This window comes from Chiloscyllium punctatum, chromosome 48 (assembly GCF_047496795.1).
Source record: "Chiloscyllium punctatum isolate Juve2018m chromosome 48, sChiPun1.3, whole genome shotgun sequence".
NCBI classification, from domain to species: domain Eukaryota; kingdom Metazoa; phylum Chordata; class Chondrichthyes; order Orectolobiformes; family Hemiscylliidae; genus Chiloscyllium; species Chiloscyllium punctatum.
In genome coordinates, this window is record NC_092786.1 from 44,298,733 (window position 1) to 44,311,867 (window position 13,135).

Genomic DNA, 13,135 nt, shown 5'->3' on the forward strand with positions numbered 1-13,135 from the left:
AGCTGGAAGATTACACATTCGAGTATGGTTTGTTAATGTAATGTTAATTTTGTAACATTTGCTAAAACAATACTTGATCAGCACGATTTTTGTTTGTAGTGCAAATATACGAGTATGATGTAAGTATAAGTAACTGGAGGTTAGGCTGATTTACACGTATTTCACCTTGAAGGTATGGAGGTGTATTGCAAGCATCTGCTTTGGGTCCACTGCTGTTGGTCATTTTTATAACTGACCTGGATGAGGGCGTAGAAGGTTGGGTTAGTAAATTTGTGGATGACACTAAGGTCGGTAGAGTTGTGGATAGTGCTGAAGGAAATTTAAGGTTACAGAGGGACATGGATAAGCTGCAGAGCTGGGCTGAGAGGCGGCAAGTGGAGTTTAACGTAGATAAGTGTGAGGTGATTCACTTTGGAAGGAGTAACAGGAATGCAGAGTACTGGGCTAATGGTAAGATTCTTGATAGTGTAGATGAGCAGAGAGATCTCGGTGCCCATGAACATAGATCCCTGAAAGTTGCCCCCCAGGCTGATAGGATTGTTAAGAAGACATATAGTGTTTTAGCTTTTATTGGTAGAGAAATTGAGTTTCTGAACCATGAGATTATGCTGCAGCTGTACAAATCTCTGGTGTGGCTGCACTTGGAGTATTGCATACAGTTCTGGTCACTGCATTATAGGAAGGATGGGGAAGCTTTGGAAATGATTCAGAGGAGATTTACGAGGATATTGCCTGGTTTGGAGGGAAGGTCTTACGAGGAAAGGCTTGAGGGGCTTGAAGCTGTTTTTGTTAGAAGAAGGTTGAGAGGTGACTTAATTGAGACATATAAGATAATCAGAAGGTTAGATAGGGTGGACAGGGAGAGCCTTTTTCCTCGGATGGTGATGGCTAGCACGAGAGGATGTAGCTCGAAATTGAGGGGTGATAGATATAGCACAGATATCTGAAATAGTTTCTTTACTCAGAGAGTAGGAGGGGCGTGGAATGCACTGCCTGCAACAGTAGTAGACTTTCCAACTTTAAGGACATTTAAATGGTCATTGGATAGGCATATAGATGAAAATGGAATAGTGTAGGTTAAATGGGCTTCAGATTGGTTTTACAGGATGGCGCAACATCGAGGGCTGAAGGGCCTGTACTGCACTTTATTGTTCTATGTTCTATTTAATTAATGGTGAAAGGATAGAGTTTCAAGACCACCGCGAGGGTCTAAATTGAGTTAAGAGCAATGGGATACAAGTTTTCTTTTTGTTGTAACTCTAGAAAAATGAATGGTCCCACCAGAAATTGGCTCACGTAATTTAAAGCATTGGGCCTCAACACCATATTTGAAGTCAGATGTCCAACAGAAATATTTGATGGCAAGGAGACAGGAGTAGGACATCAGAGAGTTGAAAGTTACTGGTGGGGCCCCTAGGGAATAATCCCTCAGTGCAGGGACTGCAGAGGGAACTAGGCTCACAAATGATAACTGTTGCATGGAAAGAAAGGAGATCTTAGACAAGGGCAGTCTAAAGGTACATTGTGGAGGAAGGAGGAGCCTCAAAAGGAAATCTTTAAAAGGTACCTTACTTGTCCTGCCTCAAGCCCCAGGTCCATTTCATGGCAGATTTCCTGGGGGCCACTAGTATGGTTTGATCCACTTGGAACCATGTTATTTGCATTAGAGCCCAAAGGAAATGATCAAATCTTGACCTGAGACTACCAAAGGCACAGGGCATTTGATGCTACAGTTCTGAAGCTAAGGACACAGATATGATCGTATGCCCTCACTGGCTAAAATTGACGATACAGAATTGGGAAATGAAAATATCATAGTGCAGCGAAGAGGTGGTCATTGCCAGGCATTTGTGTGGTGCCAATGCTACTTGACACTTGTCAGCCCAAGCCTGGATGTTGTCCAGTTGTTGTTGCATTTTGACATGGACTGCTTCAGTAGCTGAGCAGTCGCGAATGGTGCTGAACATTGTGCAATGACTGGTGAATATTCCCACTTCTGACCTTTTGACGGAGGGAAGGTCATTGATGAAGCAGCTGAAGATGGTTGGGCCTAAAACCGGATTTGATCTCATAGATGGCAAAACATGAAGGAGTAACTACAATAAAGAGCAGTTCAAAGAATAACCAGCCAATTAAATTACTTACATTTTGATCATATTAACAATCTAGCTACATGCAGTGGGCGGCAAGGTGGCACGGTGGTTAGCACTGCTGCCTCACAGCGCCAGAGATCCGGGTTCAATTCCCGCCTCAGGCGACTCTCTGTGTGGAGTTTGCACGTTCTCCCCGTGTCTGCGTGGGTTTCCTCCGGGTGCTCCGGTTTCCTCCCACAATCACAAAGATGTGCAGGTTAGGTGAATTGGCCATGCTAAATTGCCCGTAGTGTTAGGTAAGGTGTAGATGTAGAGGTATGGGTGGGTTGCGCTTCGGCGGGTGCGGTGTGGACTTGTTGGGCCGAAGGGCCTGTTTCCACACTGTAAGTAATCTAATCTAATCTAATCTAATCTAATCTAAAAATGATCAAAGGAATATCTCAATGGTAAAGTTGGAAGTCTTGCTTCTCAAATTGTTTGTAGGTAATGAGGCTCCTTAACTCAGTAGGCCATTTAACTAACATGTAGTTCACAGCATTGCCAATAAATCACGTTTGCACATTCTCCCCGTGTCTGCGTGGGTTTCCTCCAGGTGCTCCGGTTTCCTCCCACAATCCAAAAATGTGTAGGTTAGGTGAATTGGCCATGCTAAATTGCCATAGTGTTAGGTGAAGGGGTAAATGTAGGGGAATGGGTCTGGGTGGGCCTCTCTTCGGAGGGTCGGTGTGGACTTGTTGGGCTGAGGGTCCTGTTTCCACACTGTAAGTAATCTAATCTAATCTAATCTAAAAATTCAGGTCTTGTTCTAGCTGAATTAGATGTGGGATCTGTGCCATTGTCTTGGAAAGCAATGGCAAGCACCCACTGACAAAATCTACCAACACTAAAGGATTAGGTTGGAGCATCAGCAGACAATAAACCAAAGACCTACCTTCAGGCATTGTACACACGCGAGTGTATTCATGGAGAGATGTGAGAATCTGAGTGTCTGACAGGAACATCAAGGAGGCAGACAGCATGATAACTAGCAGCCAATTTTAATTTTGTGCCTATAGTTTTCCAGACATGACAAAAGATATATGTCAGTTTATAAGATGAAGTACTATCCAAATGTGTATACACACATTTAAAATAGAAAACACTGGAAATACTCTTTGGGTGTCAGTGAGGGAAAGAGTTAATTTGTGAGATTCAACCTCTTTTAAGTCATAACTCATTCAAAACCAATCCATTTACACAAAATTAAGATTGTGTCCAACACTTCCAGTTGATCTTTCATTATTAACTGAGAATGCTGGAGAAACTCAGTAGTCTGGCAGTATCTTTGGAGAGAGACAGAGTTAATGTTTCAAGTCCAGTATGATTCTTCTTTAGAACTGAAAGGTGTTGGAAAATGGGGTGTTCTAATACTTTCGACAAAGGCAGAGGAGGATAACAAGCTGAAAGATTGAAACAGAAATCCCATCAGAGAAAAGACCGGAAATTCTTCAAGGTGGGCATAACTGGAAGAGAAGTGGCAGTGAATTTAAAAACTCAAATAAGAGCAAAATGTTGTGGATGGGGGGATCCAAGATAGCAGCGTCCTGTTAGGATCACGTTTGCTGGGCTCCACACTGTGACACCAACCGAACAGAGCCAGGACCCATCCCAAACACTTCATTGTGAGTAAAAACACAGTAAAGGAGTTAGAAACCCAAAGAAGTTGACTTACCTTTGTCCTTGTAGCTGGAGAATGCTGAAAAAAAGAGGAAGGTCCACTGGGGCCGGGGCCATGACCCAGCTCACTGAAGCAGCAGGCTTGCTTATTCACCAGATTGTGGTTAGGAGCTGGCCAAATAGACAATAGGCAATAGGTGCAGGAGTAGGCCATTCTGCCCTTCGAGCCAGCACCACCATTCATTATGATCATGGCTGATAATCCTCAATCAGTATTCTGTTCCTGCCTTAACCCTTGATTCCACTATCCTTAAGAGCTCTATCCAACTCTTTCTTGAAAGTATCCAGAGACTTGGCCTCCACAGCCTTCTGGGACAGAGCATTCCATACACCCACCACTCTCTGGGTGAAGAAGTTTCTCCTCAACTCTGTTCTAAGTGGCCTACCCCTTATTTTTAAACTGTTTCCTCTGGTTCGGGAATCTCGGGAGGTCCTGAAAAAACAGATCCAGGGAAAACAAAATTGAAGAGAAGCTGGGTCCTGTATCTGCTATGCTGCAAGACTTGGGAAAAAGGTCGAGCACCAGGCTTCAGGGGTAGAGGCAGAAAAAGACTCCTCCAAGAGGTAGATTGAAGCCCTGGAAACACAAGTCCATTGTCTGTTGGATCTGATAGACGATCTCATAAATAGGGGCAGAAGAAACAACCTGCACATTGTTGGCATACCCGAGGGGACAGAAGGTAAGCGGCCGGTGGAATTCTTCGAGAAGTGGTTCCCGGAGTTCTTTGGTTTGGAGGTTGAGAAGGGAAGGATAACAATTGAAAGAGCCCACCGGATCATGGCATGAAAGCCAGGTGTGGATCAGTGCCCACACCCTGTCCTGGTAACATTCTATCATGATAAAGACAGGCAGAAGGTCACGGAAGCCCTAAAGACCAGGGGACGGATTATAGGGCATTGGTATGTGGTGACTCCAGGATCATGTTTTTTCAGGACTTCTTGGCGGCAGTGGTTCAGAAAAGGAGTCCTACCATGGTGTCAAGAGGAGATTGCGATAGCTTGGGATCCGATATTCCTTAAGCTATCCGGCGATGCTTCGGATCAATCATAACGGATCCATACATTTGTTTGATTTGCCAGAGAAAGCGAAGAACTTTGTGGACACATTGACTTAAGAGAACAGCCGTATAGGCTAGAGGACAGAGCTGTTCGGGTTTGCTTCTCTTTAAAAGGACTTGGTAGGGTCTCCTTTCTGGTAATAAGTTGCGTGAAATGATGTCTGGAATGGATAGAGTTTTCATCTTTAATCTCTATGTTAAGGGATAGGTAACATATTTATTTTTAGTTTACTTGTCTATAACTAACCTTGCTCTTGGTGTTTTTGTTCCTCTACCAGGTGGTTGGTGTATGTGATGCAACCCTAGCTGGTAGGAGTTGAGAGGGGGTTGGGCTGGCTAGTCGGATTGTAGGATGTGCAGGTACCCCCTTTGAAGGGGGCGGGGGTAAATTCCTCCAATCAGTGCCTTTGGTGATTTTTTTGTTTTTTTGTTTTTGCTGTATATAGTTTTTGTCAGTTTTGTAGATTTGTTGGCTATAGTTATTTTAGTCTGCGTAGTTTTGGGTTTTGTGCATTCTTTTGCATTAAAGCTCAGCGATATATAGTTCAGGTTCTTCCTCTCTGGTGTCTAAATGGTGCGAGAGAAGGTTATGACTAATGATGTGTTAAAGTGGTGCACCTGGAATATTAAGGGGTGTCATTCACCTGTCAAGAGGAAGAAGGTACTTTCCAGCCTTAATAGGGAGAGGGTGAATGTTGCCTTATTACAAGAAACACACTTGGATGATGCAGAGCATTTGAGGATGTAACAGAATGGGTATGACTGGGTATATTTTTCATCTTTGTATAAGAAGAGTAGAGGGGTGGCCATTTTAGTTAGAAAGAATCTCCCATTTAAGTTGTTACAGTGCATTAAAGACACACAGAGGAGATTTTCAATCCTTAAAACTTTGATACATGGGGAAGAATATGGGATCTTAAATGTTTACTGTCCCCTGGTCCACATTCTTAAATTCTTGACAGATGCACTTTCTAGACTGGTTAACCTTGCATCTCAACATATTTTCGTAGGAGGTGATTTCAATTTTCTTACAGACCCTACGATAGACAGATTCCCCAAAGGCCCACTGAGATCTTCTTTGTGATCTAAACAATTAAGGGATCTGTACGCTGAATTGAGGTTCAGCACACAGATACCACGCTTCTAACTGATCCTTATAGGTCTGACATGGAAAAGAGGAGATTGAATGCTGAGGGTACATTATCTTTTAGCAACGTTTATCATCTATTGGAAGAGGGTCCCTCAAAGGAGACTGAACGGCTCTGTAGGGTATGGGAGAGGGAGATGGATGTTGAAATCTCTTCTGAAATATGGGAGGATATCAGAGAAAATACAAGAAGGATCTTGATTTGCCACAGGACCCACGCCTTGCAATTAAAGATTCTCCACAGGGTCCATTTGGCCCCAGACTGCCTTACTAAATTTAAAACGGGAGCATATCCAATGTGTCCCGAATGTAAAGTGAGCATGGGCACGCTTACTCGTTGTCTTTGGGCCTGCCACAGACTGCGGGCACACTGGAGTGTTGTAGTAGGCGAAATAGAGAAGGCCTTGGGGACAGAGGTGGAGATGGACTGGTATCTCCTCTTCTTGGCTTTAATTTACTTTTATTATATGCACACGAGAAAAGGCTTTTCAGTATCCTCACTTTCTGAACAAGAAAGAACATTCTATTAGGGTGGGTGTTGGAAAATTCCCTGGGGCTGGTGGGCTGGAGTAAGCTAGTCAAGGAGCACATCCCCTTGGACTTTCTTAAAAGTATGGTGCACCATAAAACTGTGAATTTTTACAGGACGTGACAGCCCTTTTTGGGCTACCTGAGTACAGATTTGTCTACCATACAAATAAGAGCCTTTATATAGCCACGGCAATTCTATGTAATGAATCTGGTATCCAGAGGGGAGGAACTACGAATATATGAATATGTATAAACTTATGTGCTTGATGATTGAGGGCTATTGCTTTGTTTTGCTGAGCTGTGTTATGGTTATTGTCATTATTATTGTTAAGACTTTTTTTTAGCTTAGATGTTAGTTGATATTTATTTATGTAATTAGGAAGGTTTGTTTATTAATATTAGTTTGAATTGTTTGGTTTTGTATTTGTTGTAATATTCAAAAGAAAAAACTCCCTTTTTTAATAAAAATATTTTTAAACATTAGTGTGGATGCAGGAAAGCCGAAGAAAATGGAGGGTACTGGAGAAATTCAACAGGTCTTTCATCAGAACTGGATAAAGTTTAGAAATATAGAAGAAGGTTACCTCAGAGTACAACTGGATATTGATCAGATGGGCCAATGGGTTGAGAAGTGGGAGATGGAGTTTAATTCAGATAAACGTGAGGTGCCGCAGTTTGGGAAGGAAAATCAGAGCAGGACTTATACACTTAATGATCCGGTCCTGGGGAGTGTTGCTGAACAAAGAGACCTTGGAATGCAGGTTCATAGCTCCTTGAAAATAGAGTCACAGATAGGTAGGATAGTGAAGAAGGCATTTGGTATGCTTTCCTTTATTGGTCAGAGCACTGAGTTGAGGAGTTGGGAGGTCAGGTTGCAGTTGTACAGCACATAGGTTAGGCCACTTTTGGAATATTATGTACAATTCTGGTCTCCCTCCTATTGGAAGGATGGTGTGAAACTTGAACAGGTTCATAAAAGATTTACAAGGACGTTGCCAGATTTGGAGGGTTTGAGCTATAGGGAGAGTTGAACAGGCTGGGGCTGTTTCGCTGGGGCATCGGAGGCTAAGGGGGTGACCTTCTAGAAGTTTATAAAATCATGAGGGGTATGGATAAGGTAATTATACAAAGTCTTTTCCCTGGAGTGGGGAATCCCAGAACTAGAGGGCATAGGTTTAGAGTGAGAAGGAAAATATTTAAAGGGACCAAAAGGGCAACTTTTTCATGCAGAGGGTGGTGTGGATATGGAATGAGCTGCCAGAGGAAATGGTGAAGGGTGGTACAATTACAACTTTTAAAAGGCGTCTGGATGGATGTATGAATAGGAAGGGTTTAGAGAGGTATGGGCCAAATGCTGGCAAATGGGACGAGATTAGGTTAGGATATCTGGTCAGCATGGACCGAAGGGTCTGTTTCTGTGCTGTACATCTCTATGACTCTAGGTTTTAAGATAAAGAGATAGAAAAATGTTCAGGATTGGTTGGGGGGAGGGGACAGTGGTTTGGAGAAAGAGAGGAACACAGACAGGGGAAGGGTTGTGATTTGGTTGGCGGCAGGAGAGATTGAGTGACAAAAAGGATGATGGTTGAAGGCAAAAGGAGACTGTAATGAGATGAGTGAAAAGACAAAAGATGATTTTTGTAGAACTGGAAGTGAGAGCAGCAGAACAGCTGACATATTTAACCTCCTGGCAATGCTCCGATCTGTCAAATGGAAACAGCAAAGATGTGACTTTACATTTGTTTGTATTTGATGCACAATTGAGTGATTACTCAGGGAAGTCATTTTCCATTGCCAAGTGTGACTAGCGAGTACTCTTATGTAGTTTTATCGACAAAGAGTATGTGGAAATATTGTCAATGCAAACCACAGTAAAGCTGTCTGTCTGTTTCAATGGAAATGACCACTGTAGTAACTTTACAAAATCATCGCTGATATTTTAAAAATATGGTCTAGATGCACCCACATTTCAGCCTTCCCTGTCTAAAATGTTGGTAGGGGGAGTTGGGAGTCTTTCCTGCCAAAGTATGGCTGCGCCACAGCAATTTAATGGCCAACCATAAATTGGCTGGAGACGAGATTGCTCCCTTTTGGGGCAGAATGTCCTGGTTCAGAGAGATGCTGACCAATCAGATGCTGACAGGCCTATAGTACTGGCGGTACCACCCTGAATGCTGGCCACTGTTGCTACTGCACGCGAGGCTCGAGGAGGTGAGTGTCATTGGATCATGGCCTTGATTGGGGCCTTAGTAGGTGCCAAGCTAGCAGGCCCTAATGGAGGATGGGGTGGAGGCCCAGGGTTTGAGAGGCTGTGTGCGGAATATGGAATTGTTTTTTGTCTTTCAATATCTTCAATAAAGTTTGTTTTACTTCAAAGGCCTTGACCTGTCTGAAAGAGGTCATTTTCAATGGGACATACCCCTCTGGAGTAGCTGGCATGTGAGTAACAATAGGCTGTGTTTTCAGTTGCAGGATGGTTTGTGCAAACATAGAGTAACAATTGTGCCGGAGGGGGGTCACTAGAGCCTGATGGCTCTGTCATGTAGCATAATTTTCAAAGGGAGGGGGGAATCAGGGAGAACATGCTTGCTCCAATGTATTTCTCTACTGGAAACTCTTTGAGGAGATTGTTAATTGGCTGCGAAGAGCTAGAGGCAGGTTTCAAATTGGAACTTGCCAAATCCACATAGTCCGGTACACATTAATGCACAATTTTCAGGTTGAATGTGGGGAGTGGCGAATTTCTTTTCCAGATTGGAAAAATGTCACCATTGGGAACTTTGCTGTGAGATCAGGTATGGTAGAGTGTGGCTGGCTGTTTGATCATTTCTCTGACTAGGGAGATTTCCAGCCTCTAATTGCCTCCCTCCTCTCTTGCACAAGGCAATGGCAGACACCATTATGGCCATCCCCTGCTCTAGCAGGCATCTCCTGTCTCTTTGCAAACACCGGGCTTGCCTCAGTTAAGGCATTAATATTTAAGCATTGCATCAAATTGGTGAAGTAGACATAGAGAAGGGTCTCTGAGTGTGAGGCCAACAGTTTGGAACTCTGTAGCCCAGGGATGTTCTTTCAGTTTGAACTGGCCCAAGAAGAGTTTGGACTCCATTTTTCTGATGCTGCTCCTTTTTCAGTTTGACCGTCGTTGACATCAACACTCAGGGCTCCGTCAGTTCCACACTGGAGTGTAAGCCTAGGTTATACCCTTGAATACTGGAGTGGCACTTTAATCTACAAACTGCTGACTTACAGGCATAAAGAGTCAAGCTGTAAAAAGTGTAACAAAATCAATGGCAAGCAAAAATGTTCCCTTACGTAATGGCTTTAGTGAAGTCAGCATCTCTCAAACAGATTAATTAATCTGCAAATCTACAGAGACATTACTATATCCTTCACACCATGACTGGCAATATCGACAGTTAGATTTATTTGAATGAATTTCTTGAATGTATTCTCGAGTCTTTTTAAGCTCGTGTTGCTTCACATATAATTATATGAAGCTTTTTGACATACGCTTATGCTTTCATATGTATATTATGCACCCACAATAATTTTAAGCATGTGGTTCCATATGTAATGGGTCAGAGAGTCATAAAGTCCAACAGCACGGAGACATGCCCTTTGGCCCAAACTGGTCCATGCTGACCAAAATGTCCGACCATGCTAACCCCATTTCCTTGCACTTGGCCTATATCATCTAATCTTTTCCTATCAATGTATTTGTCCAAATGTCTTTTAAATGTTGTTAATGTATCTGCCTCAACCACTTCCACTGTCAGTTCATTCCATATGCGTATCCTACTATTCTTTCCACTCTAATCTGAATCTGATACTCTGTCGTTCTTGATTACCCAACCCTAGGAAAAAAGATTGAGTGCAATCACCCTATCTATGCCTCTCATGATCTTATACACCTCGACAAAGACCCCCTTAGTCTCCTAAAGTCTAAAGAAAAACGTCCTAGCTTGTCCAACCTCTCCGTATAACTCAAGACGATTGAGTCCTGGCAATGTCCTTGTAAATTGCTTCTGCACTCTTTTCAGTTTAATAACATCCTTACATCCTTCCTATAACAAGGTGACCAAAACTGAACACAATACTCCAAGTGTGGCCTCACCAACATCCTTGATAACTGTAACGTAACTTTCCAACTTCTATACTCAATGCCCTGACTAATGAAGGCCAAAAGCCTCCTTCACTGCCCTGTCTACCTGTGATTCCACTTTCAGAGAACCTGAACTCCAAGATCCCTCTGTTCCAATACACTCCTGAAGGTCTACCATTCACCATGAAACTCCTACCTTGACTTTTCTTTCCAAAATGTAAGACATCACACTTATCTATATTAACTCCATTTGCCATTTCTCAGCCCAGTTCCCCAGCTGATCAAGATCCTGCTGCAATTTCTGATAATCTTCCTTATTGTTCATGACACCACCTATATATGTTGCACATATTATATGCTGCCATTCATTCAGTGATTGCACAGTGTTTACAGAAGGAGTGTTCCTTCTCTCCTTCCCCTACTCTCTTTCCTTCTTTCCTTTCATCCTTCCCTCCATCTGTGCTTCCTTCCCTTGACCCATCCATCCCTTCTTCCTTTCTTTTTGCATTCTCTCCCTCACCATGACTCAGTGGGAGTAATGCAGAATTGGAGGACAGGCTAATGTTTAGTTTTGCTTTCTAGGGTGTTGCATTGCGAAGGGATTGGAGACATGATCCCATCTCCAGCTGTGGGTTTGGATATGCCCTCCAATGTACTTTGCGAACAGGAGAGCTGAGGCAAATTTGGGGCCTCTTTCTCACTTTAAGTATCTGGGAGATATGAGTGTCTAGGTTGCAGAATGCAAAATACAATTAGTACTTTAAATAGACAGGTTGGAGAATATTCAGCTCCATCATAAGCATTGCTAACTGTTGGCTAATCCATCTTGTTTGGGTTAACTTACACAAGATTGATCAGTAGACTCTGGTATGATATACACACAAAGGCATCAAAATTACCTCTGACTATATAAAGCGTCGACTGGGATGGACAAAATCAGAAGTCACACAACACCAGGTTATAGTTCATTTGGTTTATTTCAAATCACAAGCTTTCGGAATGCTGCTCCCTTGTCAACTTCACCGGATGAAGGGATAAACACTCCAAAAGCTTGTGATTTCAAATAAAACTGTTGAACTATAACCTGGTGTCATGTGACTTCTGACTATGATACACATGCCCTCTATTTTTGAGGAGATAGTTTTGCACGTGGCCAAATTCTCTGATATTTGACAGATGTTGTTCAATGAGGTTGTTGTGTATTGTTGTACTTTTCCACTTGCAGGAGTACTTTGTATTCAGTCCCTTTTACTCGTACATTGTAGATTCACATATTGAATGACAGCAGCAGACATGAAGGGAGATAAGGGCTATCCCTGTCTGCTCCCTTGATGGAGTGGGATGCGTGCGGATTGTAATATTGCTACACATGGACATAGGATGCAAGTACAGAATTGTAATCCACTTTCTGATTCTTATCCATTGTATAACATCCAATAATAATTTGCTGTGATCGAAATACAAAATTAAAAAAATGCTTAAAATGTACTACCTGAAAAGAGTAGTACACAGGCTACTGCTTCAAGATAAGACCATTCAATATAGACTAGAAAGTTGTTCTACACAATGACACAGAGCAGGCAATATCGGATGGCTCATTTCATTATACTGCTTCTAATGATTAGATTACATTCCCTACAGTTGAAAAAGGCCCTTTGGCCCAACAAGTCCACATCAACCCTCCAAGGAGTAACCCACCAAGACCCATTTTTCCTCTGACCTAACACTATGGGCAATATAGCATGGCCAATTCACCTGGCCTGCACATCTTTGGACTGTGGGAGGAAACCGGAACACCCGGGGGAAACCCACACAGAATTGGGGAGAATGTGCAAACTCCACACAGTCACCTGAGGCTGGAATTGAACCCAGGTCCCTGGCGCTGTGAGGCTGCAGTGCTAACCACTGATCCACTGTGCTGCCCCTGAATAATCATTTAAATCATTTAATAGTTTAATCATTTAATGTTCAGTTCTATTGCAGTCAGTGGAATTAAATATCAGGTGACTTGTATATTGGTGACTAATTCAATACTATCAGTTTTACAGGTTTATTTGCTAGGAACTTTGGGACCGCTCACAGATATATTCACTCCCTTTGAAAGCTGCAGTAGCACTCCTTGACTCCATCCACAGACTGTGACATTGGTAGAAGAGCATAATGCCTTCAAACACATTTTGCTCCAATGAGTCTTAATCTAAAAGATTATCTGGATTTTTCAGATGATAATGGTTCTTCCATACTTTTCCAACAATTTTTTGTGTTTTTTTAAAACTTCCAAATAAAGACAATTCAAATTTCCACAATAAATATATGGGGATTGTGTTGGACTTTTAATTTGATATACAATGCTGATTGGACATGGTCATTATTGCAGAGAGGTTAATTGCAATGAAGACCAGACCGTATCTAGTTTGGGAATGCAACTTCACTCAGTCCAATAAGCAACTCTATTTTCATAATCATTCACGTCTGTAAGCACAGG